General features: G+C 50.7%; 1 protein-coding gene and 1 non-coding gene across 2 annotated transcripts in view; both read left to right on the top strand.

Moving 5' to 3' along the window:
* Positions 1-429: 429 nt before the first annotated feature.
* Positions 430-502, top strand: TRNAG-CCC (transfer RNA glycine (anticodon CCC)). The gene has a single exon. It is a non-coding gene; the product is annotated as a tRNA-Gly (tRNA).
* A 5,900-nt stretch (positions 503-6,402) lies between these two features.
* The window catches only part of NTN1 (netrin 1), a 207,439-nt gene continuing 196,520 nt past the window's right edge, over positions 6,403-17,321 (top strand). Inside the window, exon 1 of the mRNA XM_065908777.1 lies at positions 6,403-6,531. The gene's annotated coding sequence lies outside the window, so the exon portion shown is untranslated. The remainder of the gene's footprint in view (positions 6,532-17,321) is intronic.

The following is a 17,321-nucleotide window of genomic DNA, read 5'->3' as shown; positions in this document are numbered from 1 at the left end:
TTCTAAACGCAGCAACTCCCGGTTAAAAACACTCATGTGAATGTAGACTTACTCCCACTAGGGGGTGCTGGTATTTTAGAAAGAGGCGTTTATGTCTCTAGCTGAGGCAGAGTAAACTACCCACAACTGTCTCCTTCCCTTTTCATGGGCCAGCCTCAGACCTCACAGCTTCAGACCGTCTTCTGCTCACTTCCCACCCACCTCCAAACCCTCACAGGCATGCTCTGTTGACAGTGGAGGTATAATTCTTGGTGTAATTGTCTGTGACAGACACGGAGGCTTCCTGGTCATGAACCACCTGCCAACCAGCACTTGGAGGGCTTTGCCAACACAGTGGGGGCTATTCAAGGTTACCCAGGTCTAGGTCCTTGGCTCTAATGATAGTCCTGACTCCAGGTCAGCAGGACCTAAAACAACCCATAGGGGGATTCCCTGGTGGTCCAGTGGCTAAGACTCTGTGCTCCCAACGCAGGGGGCCCAGGTTTGATCCCTGGTCAGGGAAATAGATCCCACGCGCTGCAGCTAAAGAAAGGAAGATCTAAGATTGTGCATGCTGAAACTATGACCTAACTCAGTCAAATGAACGAACATTTTAAAGAAAAAAAAAGGATACCGTCTCCTGTGTAGGTTGACCTGAGTCCAAAAGCTGGCTCTGCCACTTTGTAGCTGGGGAACTTTAGGATAATTACTTAACCTCTCTGTGCCTCGGTGTCCTCCTTTGTGAAATGGGGCTGACAGTAGAACAGGCTGGGCACATGGTGAATGATCCATAAATGTTGACTATTGTTATGATTTTCTGACCACTCCAAGTTGTTCCCACCATTGGGATCGAACCCCAGTCCTCTGTGCTGGCAGGTGGATTCTTAATCACTAGACTAGTCCTCTCAGGTTTCAACATAATGTTGCCTCCTCTGGGATGCTCTAGCCCCCTGTTCCACCACAGCCTTTGTAGATACTTCTTTGCTTCTGTATTCCTTGTACTGCTCATCTTAGCTGCAATCACATGTCTGTTTGTATTATTGTTTACTGGGTGACTATCTTGTTCCCATAGGCTGTCCATCCTAGGAGAACAGGCACTGTGTCTGCCAGGTCCCCAGTGTGCCCGGAGCACCTGGGGTACCAGAGGCAGTCCCTGAATGTCTGGTCACTGGGTGCACTGCGTAGGCCCACAACTGCAGGTGCATGGATGCCTCAGCGAGGAACCATCTGGACTGTTGTCGGCAGAACAGAAATGCACAGAGTCGCAGGCTTCTGACCCTTTTGTCTGATGACAGGAAGGCTCCTGGGCCCTTCAGCTGCCCTTTTTAGACCAGAGAGTCTGGGAGGGAATTCTTGAGGCATCAAAACCTGGGTCGTAGATGACCAGCTGGCCCCGAGACATCAATTGGCAGCAGTGATGGAATGTGTACAGAAAGACGCAGCTGCCCTGCTCAGGAGAGATTCAGTCTTGCTTTACTAAACCAGCTGAATTCCAGAAATACCAGCGGGAGTATGTGTGTGTGTGTGTGGGGGGGGAGGGGGTCGTGTCATACCTGCTTCTCAAGACAAGCAAGCTGAAAGTTGGGGCGGGGAGCGGGGAACTGGTCCCATAACTGCTGAGAGAAAGGAGGGACCAGATGCAAGGACCGGAAAATGCCCCATAGCAGGTGGAGGTGGACATAATTAATGGAGCCAGCGAGCAAGTCTGTACATGCCAGTATGTCAAAACCTTGTCCCCAGGAGCCCTGGACCTGCTGGCCCCATCCTTGAGAAAGCAGAGCAAGAATAGCTTTGAGATTGACATGCCAAGCAAATGTACAGCAGGAAATTCTCATAAGCCAGGGGTTTGCTCAGAGGCCCTGGCCCCTGTGGCTAAAATCAGGATTATGTCTGTGCTGATTTACTTCCCAGCTGGGTTTTAGGAAAAGTCTCAAACAGATTGGCAGGCGAGACCAGCCTGCCTCCTCTGGCCTCCTCTTCCTGGACAAAGGAAGGAGATACTTAGAGGAAAGCCACAGCCTCCCTCTCTCTGGAACCCCCTTCGAGTCCCGGCTGTGGTCCCAGACAAGTGTATTTGTGTAGACTAGAGAAAAGCCAGTGCCTTTTACAAGTTGAGTCCAAAGAGGATTGAGTGCCAGCTTTGCTGGAAATGCCCAAAACCATTTTGACCCTGGACCAGGGGCTCTCAGCAGAGATGCTATTGTTCAGTTGAATATCTGTGGTGAAGTAGTCTTGGCTGCCACGCTGTTGGGGCCACTACTACTATTTTAGTAGTCAGAAACCAGAGGTGCCAGACGTCTGCACTGCATATAGGGGACGCTACAACACAGCTTCCTCTACAACTTCTAAATGTCCCACTGGATGTTCATAATGATGAGAAACCCACTATGCCTAGAGCCTGATTTTATTTTGTCTGTGAACACAAACCGTTTGTTTTGTTTTGACTCGCAGTCTTAACACACGCTAGCATTTTCCAGGAAAGCAACTTGACCACAAACTGGTAGCACTTTGGAAAATCATGTTGCCCAGGGCAACATCACTCAAGGTGTTTGAACCACCAGAGGTACAAGACACCTACCAGTGATCATTGTTCTCAGGGTCATCTTGGTAATTCTGTCCATAGTATTTGCATATTGAAATACAGTTATTTTACTTTGCATAACTCTTGATTTCTTCCTAATATTACCATCAGGACATTGTATTGATACAGGGAGACATTATGTGTGTTACATACACAAAGGCCTCACAACCTTGGTTGGGTGGCTGCACCTGAGCTGGTAACGGAGCTAACATTTCACTCAGACCATGCATGTTATTTGTACATATACACTAGTTTCTCCGGATCGGAAAGAACTTTTTTCCCCAGTGAGTGGCCCCGGTGAGAGAAATTTGCCGCACCGTAGGTGATATTACTGCATATAGTTCACAGGTGGAACCACTGTGACACTCTGTATGCAAAGTTAACACTATTTGCATGGTTTATCAAAGTCCAGAGTTAACTGTGCAAGGGACCCCGCGGGCCATTTTCATTACCCAGAGTGGTGCCGTTGCGCCACCTAGTGGGATATGGGAAAGTAGCAGGTCTATGCTTTAAGCTGCATCTCTGAGGAATACCGTCAGCTAACACTTAAGAAGATCCTCTGGAGGAGGGCATGGCAACCCCCTCCAGTACTCTTGCCTGGAGAATCCCATGGACAGAAGAGTCTGGTGGGCTGCAGTCCATGCAGTGGCACAGAGTCTGACACGACTGAGCGACTTGCCCAGCACAGCACAGCAACACTTAGGATAGTCCACCAGATGCTATCATTTTAGGTATATTAGCTCATTTAATCTTGACATAATCTCTATGAAACAGGCACTGTTATCTCATCTTGCACATGGGGAAATGAGGAAAAGAGAAAGTAAGTGACTGGACCATGTCAGGTAGCTAGTGAGAGACAGGTCTGGGATTTGAACTCTGGAGGTCTGGCTCCATGTTGCTACTCTTAATAACTGTGCTATAGACTTGCAAGTGGCTGCTGTCTTGTGAGACCCTGTTCTGAGAATCAGATTACTGAGTCTGCAGGGCTACCTGCAGCCAGTTGGAGGATTTCCAACAGAGAGGAAGAAGAATAGAAAGTTTACACCTAAGTATTAGGATATGGTAAGATGCAGAAAAGAGTCAGATGTGACTTAGCGACTGAACAACAAGATCCAGAAAAGTCTTGCTTTTGTATGGGCCATGGAAACCTTTGTGCGTAAGTGTGAGGAGGGCGCTTGATTCCTTGGGCAGGTCATAGGGTCCTGAACTGGCTAATCCCCCAGTTATCCTGTGGCTTCGTGAGAACACAGACATGGTAAATATTTTTTAATATAATATCTGTATTGAGACACAATTCACATACCATACAATTCATCCTCTTAAAGTGTACAATACAATGCTTTTAGTATACTCACAGAGTTGTGTAACCCAATAGGGATTCCCAAGTGGCCCAGTGGTAAAAAGAATCCTCTAGTTAATGCAGGAGATGAAAGAGATGCAGGTTCGATCCCTGGACTGGAAAGATCACCTGGAGTAGGAAATGGCAACTCACTCCAGTATTCTTGCCTGGAAAATTCCAAAGACAGAGAAACCCAGAGGGCGACAGTTCTTGGAGTTGACTGAGCATGAGCACGTACACAGAATGCAGTATTTCTCTCTATATTTTGGCTTCCCAGGTGGCTCAGTGGTAAAAAATCTGCCTGCCAACACAGGAGATGGATCCTATGAACACAGGAGCCTGGCAGGCTATACAGTCCATGGGGTCACAAAGAGAGAGTTGGGCATGAGTGAGCGACTGAGCACACACATACCACAATCAGTTTTGATCACCCCTAAAAGAAAGCCCACTCCCATTAGCACTCATTCCACACTCAACCTCCAGCCCCAGCCCTAGGCAACCACAAATCTATTTTCTGCCTTTTATGGATTTGCCTATTCTAAAGACATTTCATAGTAAATGGAACCATACAATATAAAAACTTTGGTGACTCGTTTCTTTCACTTAACATACTGTCTTCAAGATTCATCCATGTCGTAGCATGTATTAGTACTTCATTCTTTTTATGACTGAATGATATTGTATTATTTGGATATGCCAGATTTTATTTGTTGATTCATTGATTGATGGCCATGTGGGATGTTTCCACTTTGAGGCTACTGTGATTAGTGCTACGATGAATATTTGTGTACAGGTGTTTTTGTGTGGACATATGTTTTCCTTTCTTTTGAGTATATACCTAGGAGTTGAATTGCTGGATCCTGTGAAAACTGTATGTTTACCCTTTTGAGGAACTGCCAGTCTTTTCTAGTGGCCATACCTTTTTTTTTTTTTCCCCCATTCCCACCAGGTACGCAGGAGGGTTCCAATTTCTCCACACCCTCACCCACACTTGTAATTATCTGTCTTTTCTATTATAGCATCCTAGTTGGTGTGAAGTGGTCTCTCCCTAGGCTGGGTCATTGCTTTTTAGGCTCCCAGACCATTGACGCTAGATAGGACCACAGCAGTCAGGCAGCCCAATTTGTTCATTTTTATGGGAGAATCACTGAATGTGAAGAGAGATGGGACTAACCCTGGGGGACAATTAGTAAAGGAGGCAGTAACAGAACCCATATATTTTTTTCTTTTAGCAAAGTACACTGAAGCCAGATGGCCCCCAAAAGATGAAAGACTTCAAATGATGTTATTCTCTAGAACCTGGGAGAAATTTCTGTGATTATAAAAATCAGAAGATGGATGAATCAATAATAGTCACAAACAGTCACTTCATGGATTCCCCCAGATCATGGGTCACAGATCAGAGTAAGTACTTTCCACCTGCCTCCCTGCTTTATGCTAAGACATCCCTATCTTGCAGTGTCATAAGTGTAAATAAAGTATGGAGCCTATATCGTATAGGATCCTATATCCGACTAGTGTCTGTAGAAGTTAAGAGAGACATCTGTTGACATAAACAGACTAAAAAAAGTCCACCACCCACATGCCCTCCTCCGCCCCCCCCCCCCGTTACTCAAAAGTAAGTTTCAGTTATGTGAGAGATTACTCAAAATAAGGAACTTGGGGATGAGGAAGACGTTTATATAAAAGAAATAGCAGTGAACGATGAAGACAGAAAAACTGAGTGAACTATTAGTGCAGTTTGAAATGTCAACAAATGTAAAAAAATTATTTTTGAAAGAGAAGACACATATAAAATTTTAATAATGGCCTGAAGCTAGAATCACAGTTTATGCCTGCAAACGTGTGCGCTGCAGCCGGCGGTGAGCTTTGCGGAGGGTCCCCAGGTGCCGGCGGCTCGCGAACTCTCCCCCCTGGGCTCCTAGGGGGCATCAGGAGAGAGGGGTGCTCTTTGCGCATCCCAGGCCGACCCCGGCTTCTTGCCTGTCCAAGGTGGAGTTACTTCAACCTTCCCATGGGTCCTCTAAAACTTTTGTTTCGGAAGTGTGAATCTCCTACAGCCCCAGTTTTAAGTGGCGACAGTTCTCTAACGCTTCGGTCATGTCAGCGGTGACTGGGGGAGGCGTGTCACTCGCCATCTTGGATCAAGGACGAGAGGACCAGTTTAGCGCGGACTTCAGGCGCGTCCCGGGGTGATGACAGTGAGGACCGAACCCCACGTCCTCGGACTAGACTTCTCGATCCTCGCCTCTTCTTCCCCCACCCCCAGCATCCGGCCAAAGAGAAATTCCTCCATCCGCCTAAGCTAGAGTGGGTAGGATGGATGCCTTCCTCTTGAGCATCCGTGTGTCCCCACATCACCGCCCATCCTGTCCCCCCGAGCTTCGGGCTCCACTCCGCTGGCGCGGGCTCGGCGGGGCGCCGAGGGGGGAGCGAGCGGCCGGGTTCCGCCCGGGGCGGGCTGGGGAGCAGGGTGGCCGCGGGGGTGCCGAGCCGAGAGGGCCCGGCCGGCCTGACACCACCTGGCGGAGTCTCGGGGAAGAGTCTTAAAGGCGCGCGCTCCCTGCGCCCAGCGCACTCCAGCGGGAGCCGCCGAGAGCTCGCCTCCCTCTCCCGCCCGGCGTCTCGGGAGGTAAGTGCGGTCCGCCGAGCCGGAATCCGGGCCCGGGGAGGCGGCCTCCGGGCGGCCCCGCTCTCGGGGAGCTCGAGCCGGGGGTCGTGGTGGCCGGGCGGCGCGCAAGTTTGAAGGCCTCGTAGGGCAGCTGGAGCGGCGAGCGCCTGGGAGGGGACGGCTGGGCGCCCGCGGACTGGGGCCGTCTGGGGGCAGCTGTCCCGGGCGGTGATGCCCGGGAGGCACCGGCGCCCCGCGCACGCTCCAGCCTCGGCCCCGCGCCCCGCGCACTTGGCGCGCTCCGGCCGCACCCCCGGCTAGCCCAACCCGCGGAAGCCGCCACCCGGCTCCGCGCCTTGCCGCTCGCTCGGGACCCCGGCAGCCCGCTCGCCCCGCGGTCGCGCCCGGTCACGCCGGCAGGTCGCGCTCGGCGGCCGGCCAAGCCCGCCCCCAGACCCGCCGCGCCCGCGCCCGCGCCCCAGGCCACCCCGCCCGGCCTCTCGGCGCTGCGCCCCTCGCCTTCCCCAGCTCCAGTCGCTCGCTATTTTCACACCTCCCGGTGCCCCGGCCCCGGCGCCTGATTCAGTGCTTAGTAATTAATTTGGCGTTTCAGAATGGTCAGCGGGCTGGATAATGGGCGCATTCATCCCCCGGGCTAATCTGAACAGAGGTGGGAAGAAAGGCTTTCACAGACAGAAAATGCCATTCGCTGAGCGCTCAAAGGGGCTGTCACTCCCAGAATAAATCGCCGCCGCGCCCGCCGGCTCCTCGGGCCATTTCCATACAGTCCGGCCCGCGCCGCGGACCCGCCGGCCTCGGCCTCGGCTCCCGAATCACTCACTCGACTGCCTTCGACGGGAAAGTCGGGCGAGAGCGAGACCCAGGCGGGGCCCGAGGGGAAATGGGGAAGCAGGGGGCTCGGGTTCAGGCCGCAGGGGACAAAGAGCTTGATTAGAAAATCAAATGCTGAACTGGAAGGGAGGCGCAGCTAATCCGAGGCGCGGACTTTGGAGCCGGGCTGGGGAGTGCATGCCGCGCGTGGCTGCCCGCGGTCGCTCGGTAAGCTTCTGGATCTCCAAAGTGGAAATGCGATCCCAGTGCACACTCAGAGATCGTAGAGGCAGGGCGCGCTGATACTGTCCCGACCCGCACCAGACGTTCGATCCCGAGTTCCCGCGACACCAGGTCTTTGCCAGCAGCGGGGCTGGTGAGGTGACAGCGTGCCTTTCGCGGCCTCCGGCTCGCCATTCCTGCCAGCTCAGGGTGTACCCCGGAGCATCAGTGGAGAGAGTGGCGGCGGCTTTATCTTCTGACCTCGGGTCGCCCCGAGTGTTGGGCACGAACGGTCTGAGGGCTCTGAGAGCTGGGGCCTCTCCTTGGCAGCGCTCCCTGTCCTCGGGCGAAGGAAGATCGCGCGCTGCAGCCGCTGCCCTAACCGGGACGACCTCGCCCCGAGGGCGCCCCCAGCCCGGCTGCGGAGCTTGGGGGTGGGTAAGACCGGCTTGGCTCTCTCCAGGGTGAAGCTCCAGGCACTTGCTTTTCCTGCCGTGGAGGCTCACCGAGCATCCACTTCGTGGGACAGATTTGGCCCAGGGCCCTCCCGCCCAGTGGCACCCTCCCGTTGGGGGAAGAGAAGGAGCTCTATCCCTAAGGTGCGATAGGCTTCCCTGGTGGCTCAGACGGTAAAGAATCTGCCTATAATGCAGGAGACCCGGGTTGGATCTCTGGGTGGGGAAGATCCCCTGGAGAGGGAAATGGCACCCTATTCTTGCCTGGAGAATTCCCTGGACAGAGGAGCCTGGTGGGCTACAGTCAATGGGGTCACAGAGTCTGACACGACTGAGCGATTAAATCACACACACACACACACCCGTGCTCCGCAATCTCACACACACACACACACACACACACACACACACCCGTGCTCCGCAGAGAGGCTGGAACAAGGGAACTAGCTGGCTGGAAGGGGCGTTTCTGGAATGGCCAGATGGGTGTTCCAGGGTGTGTCGGTGATGGAATCCCCGCCACTCACCAACTTCCGAGCAGAAGTCCCTCCTCCCTTCTGAGTCTCAGTTTCCTTGCCTGCAAAACAAGGATGAAATGAGGTCACACTTGGCTCCAAGCGTGGGGCCCTCGGTGGAAGGAGTTCACATACCACTCACACCCCCAACCAGCAGCACCCTCCCCGGCAACTCCCCAAGTCTTCACCAACACCTCGGAGTTTAAGGACTCCCTTGATTTTTTTCTCCTGCTGCTTCCATCCAGCCTTGCTGCTTTTGGGTTCTGGTAGCCAGTTCTCCTTGAAACCACATTCTAAGAGCTGCAAGGGGCCTTTAAAGATTCTCCGGGCTTTGTACAGATGAGGAAACTGAGACTCAAAGTGGTTGGCTGGCGGGTGTCATCCAGCTAGTTAATCCGGGGACTTGCCTGGAGAGGATTTCATGCAGGGAGGTGAATCTCAGACCTGAACGTAGTCTCCTCCTCTAGGCCGGGGAGGGGCCCAGGAATCTTTTTTTTTTTTTTTTTCTTTCCAGTTGTGGCTCAAAGGATCTTTAGTTGCAACATGCAAACTCTTAGTTATGGCATGTGGGGTCTAGTTTCCTGCCCAGGGATCAAACCCTGGTCCCCTGCACTGGGAAGGCAGCGTTTTAGCCACTGTACCACCAGGGAAGTCCCCAGAAATCTACATTTTAAACAAGCTCCCCAAAGCCTTTCAGTGCTTGTGGGACTGAAACTATACTTAGGGAAGCCCAGCCCAAACTGAACTCTTTCCCCAGCAGTCCCTTCCCTAGTGGGACCATGGGCCCTTCTTGCTTTTTGTGGCCTGTATTCGATGGGCAGAACGACATTTACTGTTACCCACTACCATTGGAGGCCCGCAGTGGGTGGGGTGCACTTCTAAGAAGAAACCTCAGATCCCCGGAATGTGCAGCCTATGAAGCAGCAGCTGTCGGGGTGCTGAGCATCCTGTCAGACAAGGAATGGTCCCAGTGGGTTGCAGGGTGACTGGGTGTTTTGCCCCCAAACCTAGAGACCTCCTCTTCCCAACACACTTTCCCAGCTGGACCTAACTCTGTGCACTACAGGCCCCACACAGACAGTACAAATGTGCCCAGAGGGCGCCCCCACCTCCCCTCCCTGCGAGCCAGGCAAACCTGGCCCACGCCGGGGAGAGCAGCCCACCGGCGGGATCTGTGCCAGCAATAACCCAGGTGCGAGCCGTTGCCTGGAACCACGGACACCTGCCCTTCACCAGGCTGGGGCTCAGAAGAGAGGAAGGGTGAGGGGGCACAGGGGGAGGCCTGGAAGAGTGGAGGGAAGTTGGGATGTGGGGAGAAGCTGTTAGGAACAGAGGGGGGACGGGGAGGGGACGAGTCCCTATTTATGTAAGCCGTTTGTAGCTGTGGATTGTAAAACTGGGCAGGATTCTCTGGAGTAATTCATAGTGTTTGGACAAGACAAACATTGTTCTGCTTTAAACAAACCTCCAGAAAGGTCAGGCTGGTTCATCCCTTTGCTGTGAGTTGCTGAGACTATCCAGATGATGAGAAAATCAGATCCTAGTGGAGGGGGCCCAGGCAGAAGGCAGCTGCCTCCTGAGCCCTTTGGATCTGGGGTGAGGGCACCCAGCCCAGGGAGGGTCCTTGGCTCCTGCTGAAAAGGGCAGGCTTCCACTCTGCAGCCTGGAGACATGTGTGTGTACATGCGTGCCTGTGTCATAGGTTAGGAGATGTTGATGATGCCAGGATTATCCAGTTCTCCAAGCAAGGCCAATGTGACCTACATCATGAATGGTCTTCAAGTACGTGAAGAGTTACTGGGAATCAAAGACCCAGGGAAACAGAATTTGATTCGCTAACCTCAAGCCAGATGTGCTCCTGGACACCAGGAAACCTCTGCTCCTTCCCTAGGGACATCCTGGCCAGGCCCCTTGCCATTCATTTAGAAAACATTGAAAAAAATTTTTTTGTTTGCTTTTGTTGTTTTTTCTATTTTTTGGCCATGCCATCCCACATGGCATGTGGGATCTTAGTTTCTCAACTAGGAATCGAACCTGTGCCCCCTGCAGTGGAAGCATGGTGTCTTACCCACTGGACCTCCAGGGAAGTCCCTAGTAAACATTTTTTTGAGTGCCTAATATGTGCCAAGCTCTGTGCTGGGTGTTGGGCAAATACTAGTGAGCAAGAATGATGCTGCCCCCAGTCATGGGGCTTAAGGTCTGCTTTACCCTCCTCCTGCCTCTCTTCTCCAAGAAGAGAAAGTTCTCACAAATTCCCTTCCAGCCTCTCCACCACTGCCCTTGCCTCAACAAGCTTCCTGGCTGAAATCCAGCAGACCCATTCCCAGACCAGGCCTGGCAGTGAGTGCAGCATTCTGTAAGTGTGAGCTGCCATGATGATCGTGATTATGACTGTGGTTGTGATGATGGTTGTGATTGTGATTCCGGCTGTGGCTGTGATTATGGTTGTGTTTACGACTGTGGTTGCTGCTCTGAGGCTCCACTCTTGACAGATCTACCTTGACGCCAAGCTGAATCGGATACTTTTGATTGATACTTATTATTCATGCTTGTTGACTTATTATGACTATTAATTGGTAATTAGGAAAGGATTATTGACAAGCATTATTAACACCAAAGTCCAGTCTTTCTGCAGTGCTAGGGGCACTGTCCTGTATATGAGTTTCTGTTGCCTGGGGCAGTTTGTCATCCTCTCAAGAGGGTAGCATCCTTGTGGTAACCATGGTGATGGTAGAGGCACTGGGTTAGCTGGTTCCACATGACATTATTAAAATTATATTTCTTTATGGCTTCAGACTTCAGACATCTCAGGATCTTTTGTACATGCCTTTTTTTTACTCTATACTCCTGATACCTATGGAAGGGAGGGAGGGAGGAAGGAAAAAAGGAAGGGGACAAATGATAATACCATCCACATTTTTCAGAAGAGGAAGTTGATGCTCAGAGAGGTGAAATGATTTGCCCACTGTCAGTCCAGGCCACTCTAACAGAACACCATAGACTGGGCAACTGGGGCAACAGATGTTCATTTCTCATGGTTCTGGAGGCTGGGAAGTCCAAGATAAAGGTGCTGGCTGATTCGGTAACTGGTGACAGCTCTCTTCCTGGTTTGCAGATGGCTGTGTCCTCATATGGTAGAAAGAAAGGTCTTGTTTCTCATGTGTCTTTAAAAAACAATTAATTTAATTTTAAAAATTTAGATATAATGAATATGTCACATTCTATTAGTTTCATGTCTCCTTTATAAGGGCACTAATCCTATCACGAGGGCTCCACCTTCAAGACCTAGTGTTGTGTTAGTCACTCACAAAGGCCCCAGCTCCAAATACTACTGTGTTGGGGATTGGCTCTTCAAATGAATTTGGGGGAGGGACACAGTCATTCAGTCCTTGGTACCCACGGTTGCAGAGGTGTGAAGATCAGGAAGTGTGTATGCCTGGAGCATGATCCAAGCCTGTACTATCCTGCCGCCTACCCAGGCAGCTCCTGGCAAACCCAGGCGTCCCAGGTCCCTCCAGTCCCAGAGACCTGGGACCCCTGGGAGGCCCCATAAACAGGGTGCTCAGCCAGAGACAACGAGGTAGCTCCCTAGGCTAGGTCACGTCCATTCAACCTTGTGACTAGTTTCTGGCATCATTCTGGGGGGGCTAGCACAGTGGTACCCCCTGTTTGATGGTAGCATCAGTGAGGGAGAGGTCCCCCTCCCCCCCACTCCTACTTTCCCTTAATACCTTATTATCCATGCACTTACTCAATCTATTTGGAGTCAATGGTCCATGGCTGTTTTCCTCTCGCACCACCTCTTGGAATTGGTCCCCTAAGTCTTCCCCTCATGTGATGTGTAGACCCATAATACCTCATTTTACTGACATTTGGGGAACATAAGGTGTTCCACGTAATTGATTTTTGCAGTTAACTGAAGCTTACTTTTCGAAGCATAGAAACTTTTTATGTAATCATTTGCCCCTCCAGAATCATGACTTTTTTCCTCCATCTAATTTAGCAGAACTGAATACAGCAGGTATTCCCTAGGTGTGGTTGAATGGGTGACCCACAGCCATTCCAAGGAGTCATTCTGAAGCCATCTCCCAGGACATCAGCTTCTGGGCAATTCACTCAGCCTCCCTGCCTCAGTCTCCTCATTGTTAAAGGGGAGCCCTGACTAAATGGATGCTCACTAAGGGCTGCTCCTATACTTTCCTAGCTCCTTTGGATTCTCAGACAGTAATGCCCTTGGAAAGCTGGGTGGTTGCAAGACCTGCCCTGATCCCTGGGTGGTGGCTGGAATGGATACTCCTATCAGTGGTCACTTCTCAGCCTGTCACTGTCCCCCAGTCACCTATTCCCCTAGGGTCTTGATCTGTGACTCTCTGTGGCCCTGGAAGAACAGAAGATGCCTGACCTCATAAACACTTTTAAGGGAAGAATTCTGGCCTCCATGCAAACTGAAATCCCTGGATATCATGGTGACTTTTCTCTCAAAGGCCCAGGAGACTATTAACTTGTTTCTGAACTGTGTTTTGAATCATAAAGGATGCTGAGACCCTGGCCTCCAGAAAGAGGGAGCACCTGGCAGGCACCTGGCAAGCTAATGTTGGAGGCCCTGAACTCAGCATTACAGGAAGTAAGGAACAGGGGGACATGGCCACACAGCCCATAAGAAGACCCAAAGGAAGACTTCGGAAACATTCCAAAGCCAGAGTGTTAATGCTCCCTCTTTTTGTTCCTTTCCTTTACCCCAAGCTTGCCTCATAAGATTTGCAAGGGACCTGCTGAACCCTGGCATTTCTACTATTTGGTGGTGTATTAGTTCTGATGGCTACTGTACCAAATTCCCACAAATTTGGAGGCTTAAAACAACAGCAATTTGTTTTCTCGCAATTCTGGAGGCCAGAAATTTGAAATTAGTGTCACTGGACTAAAACCAAGGGCTGTGCTTTCTACAGAGGCTCTGGAGGAGAATCAGTTCCTTGTCTCTTTCAGCTTCTGGTAGCTGCCAATATTCCTTGGCTTGTGGCCACATCACTCTGATTCCTGACTCTGTCTTTGCCTTCCTTCTTCTATTTTGTTGGATCTCCCCCACCCTCCCTCTTATAAGGACACATGATGGCATTTAGGGCCCACTCAGATAATCCAGGATGATCTTCCCATCCCAGGATCCTTTACCTTCATCACATCTGCTGAAACTCATTTTCTGCCACATAAGGTAACATTCACAAGTTCCAGTAATTAACACAGATATCTCTGAGGGTGGGGGTGGAGGACATTTTTCAACCTACCTCAGTTGGTGACATCACTTGTCCATAATGTTGGGCTTTGATTGATTTTAGTGAGTTTGTAGTACATTCCCATCCTGTGCCAGGCAATCTGTTAAACCCTGGGGATTCAAACAGTAAAGACCCAATTCCTCTCTCGAGAAGTTGATGGATTAGTCAGGGAAGCATTATAATATGAAGAGCCATGGGAAGAGCCTCCAAAGCCTTGGAGGTACCCAGAATTCATCACTGAGTGCTCAAATTCCTTCTCAAAATCTGCAAAGCCCTGTGTTTTCCGGCCTGCATGGCGACTTCTTTGAGCCCACCTCCCAGCACTTCCATCTTGCTCACCAAGCCCCTTGCTCGTGTTCCTTACACAAGTCAAGCTCTGCCTCAGGACCTTTGCACTTGCCGTTTCCTTCCACTGGATTGCACACTCCCGCTGTCCCCCTGCCACCAGTATATCCCCCCAGCTCCCTTCTTCACTTAGCTCTACTGGATCCCTCTCAGAGCCTCTTCCACCCCAAGTACCTTGTCTAAAATCCACCTCCTCTCCCTGCACTGTGCCCGCTTCCTTTGCTTTGTGTTTCTAGCACTTATCGCAATCATTTCGAGATGTGATGACTAGAACTTCCCAGAAGAAGATCCTAAACCCAAATGCATTCTGTTTTTATTTCCAGTTCTCTTACCTTTTTGGCCTTAGGAAGACCCTGAGCTAAGATGGGATTGGAGTGGGGGCCCTTCTAGGAGGACTTATAAATGAGAGGACCCATTTGTCAGTTGTCACAGTGACGTGCGTATGTGGGGAGTGGGACCTAGAAGCTTTTAGTAGACAGGAGTCAGGGACACTGACATCCTGTAGTGGACACAGGACTGCTGTGCCCAGAGAACTGTCTGGCCCCAAATGCCAATAGCACCTCCATGGAGTACTTATCTTAAGGAAGGAGTTTGTACTACAGTCCGAAAATAGTATTTTTCAAGTGCATTTGATAATCTTTTCACCCTTTAACCAAGTCCTTCAGATGATTTTGTCCCCAACACATCACCTTCTGCTGAACCTGTCTGTGTCCCATGAACCATTCAGACAGCTTCTAAAGATCCTCCAGTTTACCTTCTTCTGCCTTATGTTGCTCGAGTGTCACCTCTACCTGTGAGGGGATCCCCTCCTTCAGACTGTGTGTGGGTATTCAGTGAGCTGAGCACCAGCTCTGGGTCCAAAGGTTCCCCATAATTTCCCCCCTCCCCAGAGAACCATTCTTTTATGTGCACCCTTTGTTTCCTTCCTTCACGGCCAGACTTCCACCCTTGACAAAGCTTCCCCGGACGGACGGTGACCCATTTTCTTCATTGTAATAGCATTCAGGGTGGGACCTGTCAAAAGCTTTTTTTTGCAAATGAGAATAAATTACATCTGCTGGTTCCCCTTATCCACAGGCGGTTTTCACCCCTTCAAAGAGCTCTGGTAGATTAAGGGATTTGGCGGGTTTGGGGTTTGTATGGGCTTCTTTGCCCAACTCCGGAATCCTCAGCCAAGAAGCCGGCAGTAGGGGTGGGCAACTGAAGAAGCTGATCGACAGCACTGAGGCCTGGACAAACTCAGGGAAACCTACGCTCTAGACCCACATGCCCTCCCGCACTCTTTCCAGAACAGTCAGATCTCCTGGTGTCAAGTCCAGGGGCCTGTGATCCCTTGAGTGTCTCCACGAGGCTGACCAGGTGAGCTGGGCTCTCAAAGCTTCAAAATGAGAGGAGGCCCCTAACTTCTTCCAGGGTGAGTGATCTGAGGATTATGAATAGTTAAAAAACAAACAAACAAACAAACTCCAAACACCATCAACTGTCATATACTCAGTCTGCCAGCTTCTTTCCTTTTACAGGTGCATTTTTAATCACTTGATAAGGTAAGTGTGATGGTCCCCATTTTGCTGGGAGAAAACCAATGGGTTTCCAACTTGATGGGTGAAGCAACTTGCTCAGGGTCACACAATGAAGTTGTGAGTTGGAATCAAGGTTTGTTTGAGTCAAGTTCTGTTTCCAAAAGTAACACAATCAATTCAGACCCCACTGACTCTTCTGGGGAGTCCAGGTAACCGCATCAAAATCCTCCACTGCTATAATTTCCAGTCTATGGAAACCACTTCATTTAATGTGTGTTCTCTTAACTGGACCGGACGTGCTCAGAAGCACAGTCAAGCCAGGCCACAGCTCAAACTTCTGGTCCACCTGGACCCCTTCTCTTGTCTAGACACAGCTGAGACCCATTTGTGTCAGATAACGTCAACCAATCCCGTCTTGCCCACAGGTGCCGACTAAGAACTCTGAACCCTGCAACCAGACCATTTCAATTCAAATTCCTGCTCTTCTACTCATCAGTGATATGAGCTTCAGCAACTTTCCCGAGTCTAAGATGGAGCTAGGACTACCCCATCTCATAAGATTTTTACAAGGATTATGAGTTTATGACTGACAGAGTGCTCAGAAGAGGACTTGGCACATGGCAAACGTTATATAAATGTTTGACTTCAAAAGTAAAACCCTTAGTCATGCCCAAGGTGAAGGTCCCTTGGGTCATCTCGTTTCTCCGAAGCCCTCTTTTCCTGTCGTCCTTCCTTGTGAACCACTGGCCTGAGCACCCCCGCTCCTGTTATGCGATGGTCCCTCCCTGCATCCTCACCCTCTTCTCTGGTTGCTTCTCTTACCCCACCTTTATGCTGACCCCCAAGTCTGGCCCTCCCCCAGTCCCCACTCACCCTGTTCAGAGAAGTTCTTGTTCTTGTCCACACCAGAGGCACCCAGCACCCAGACAGGGGGAGCTCTTGTCTTCCTCAATCTCCATTGTTGTAATCTTCATGAAACTGACAGCAAACCCCTGCTCCTCTAAGGCCAGAACCACACAGCTGTTCCCCCATCCACATCTCTTCCATGCTGACTCCTCCCTACCCAGGTCACTCTTCTCTTTCTTTGAAAACACTGATGCCAGAAGCTCAGCCTCTGTGCACTGGTGCCGCATTGAATCTCGGAGACGAGAGTTTTGGGTGAAGTAAAAGGGGATCCCCTGGTGGCTCAGTCAGTAAAGAGTCTGCCTGCAATGCAGGAGACCTTGGTTCAATCCTGGAGTGGGAAGATCCCTGGAGGAGGAAATTCTCCAGTATTCTTGCCTGGAGAATTCCATGGACAGAGAAGCCTGGTGGGCTGCAGTCCATGGGGTCACAAAGAGTCGGACATGACTGACTAACACTTTCACTTTTCTTTTCACAAGAGGATAGCTTTATTGCTTTGCTAGGCAAAGTGGGACACAGTGGGTTCATGCCCTTCAAAAACTGTGTGTCCTGACCTAGTGAAATTTGGTGAGTTTTATAGCAATGGTTCAAGGGTGGGGTTGCTGATATGATCAGGCTGTGTACAGAACCTGGATTCCTTTCATCTGGCCTCAGCTGATCTCCTAATCTCTGAAGAATGCTTCCTCAAGTGAATGCTTCCTCATCTTCCATTTGTTGGGGGTTTTAGTTCTGCAGAAAAGCTCAAAGCTATTGTTC

Source organism: Muntiacus reevesi, chromosome 18 (assembly GCF_963930625.1).
Source record: "Muntiacus reevesi chromosome 18, mMunRee1.1, whole genome shotgun sequence".
Lineage (NCBI taxonomy): Eukaryota > Metazoa > Chordata > Mammalia > Artiodactyla > Cervidae > Muntiacus > Muntiacus reevesi.
This window is presented reverse-complemented; position numbering and strand designations above follow the sequence as displayed.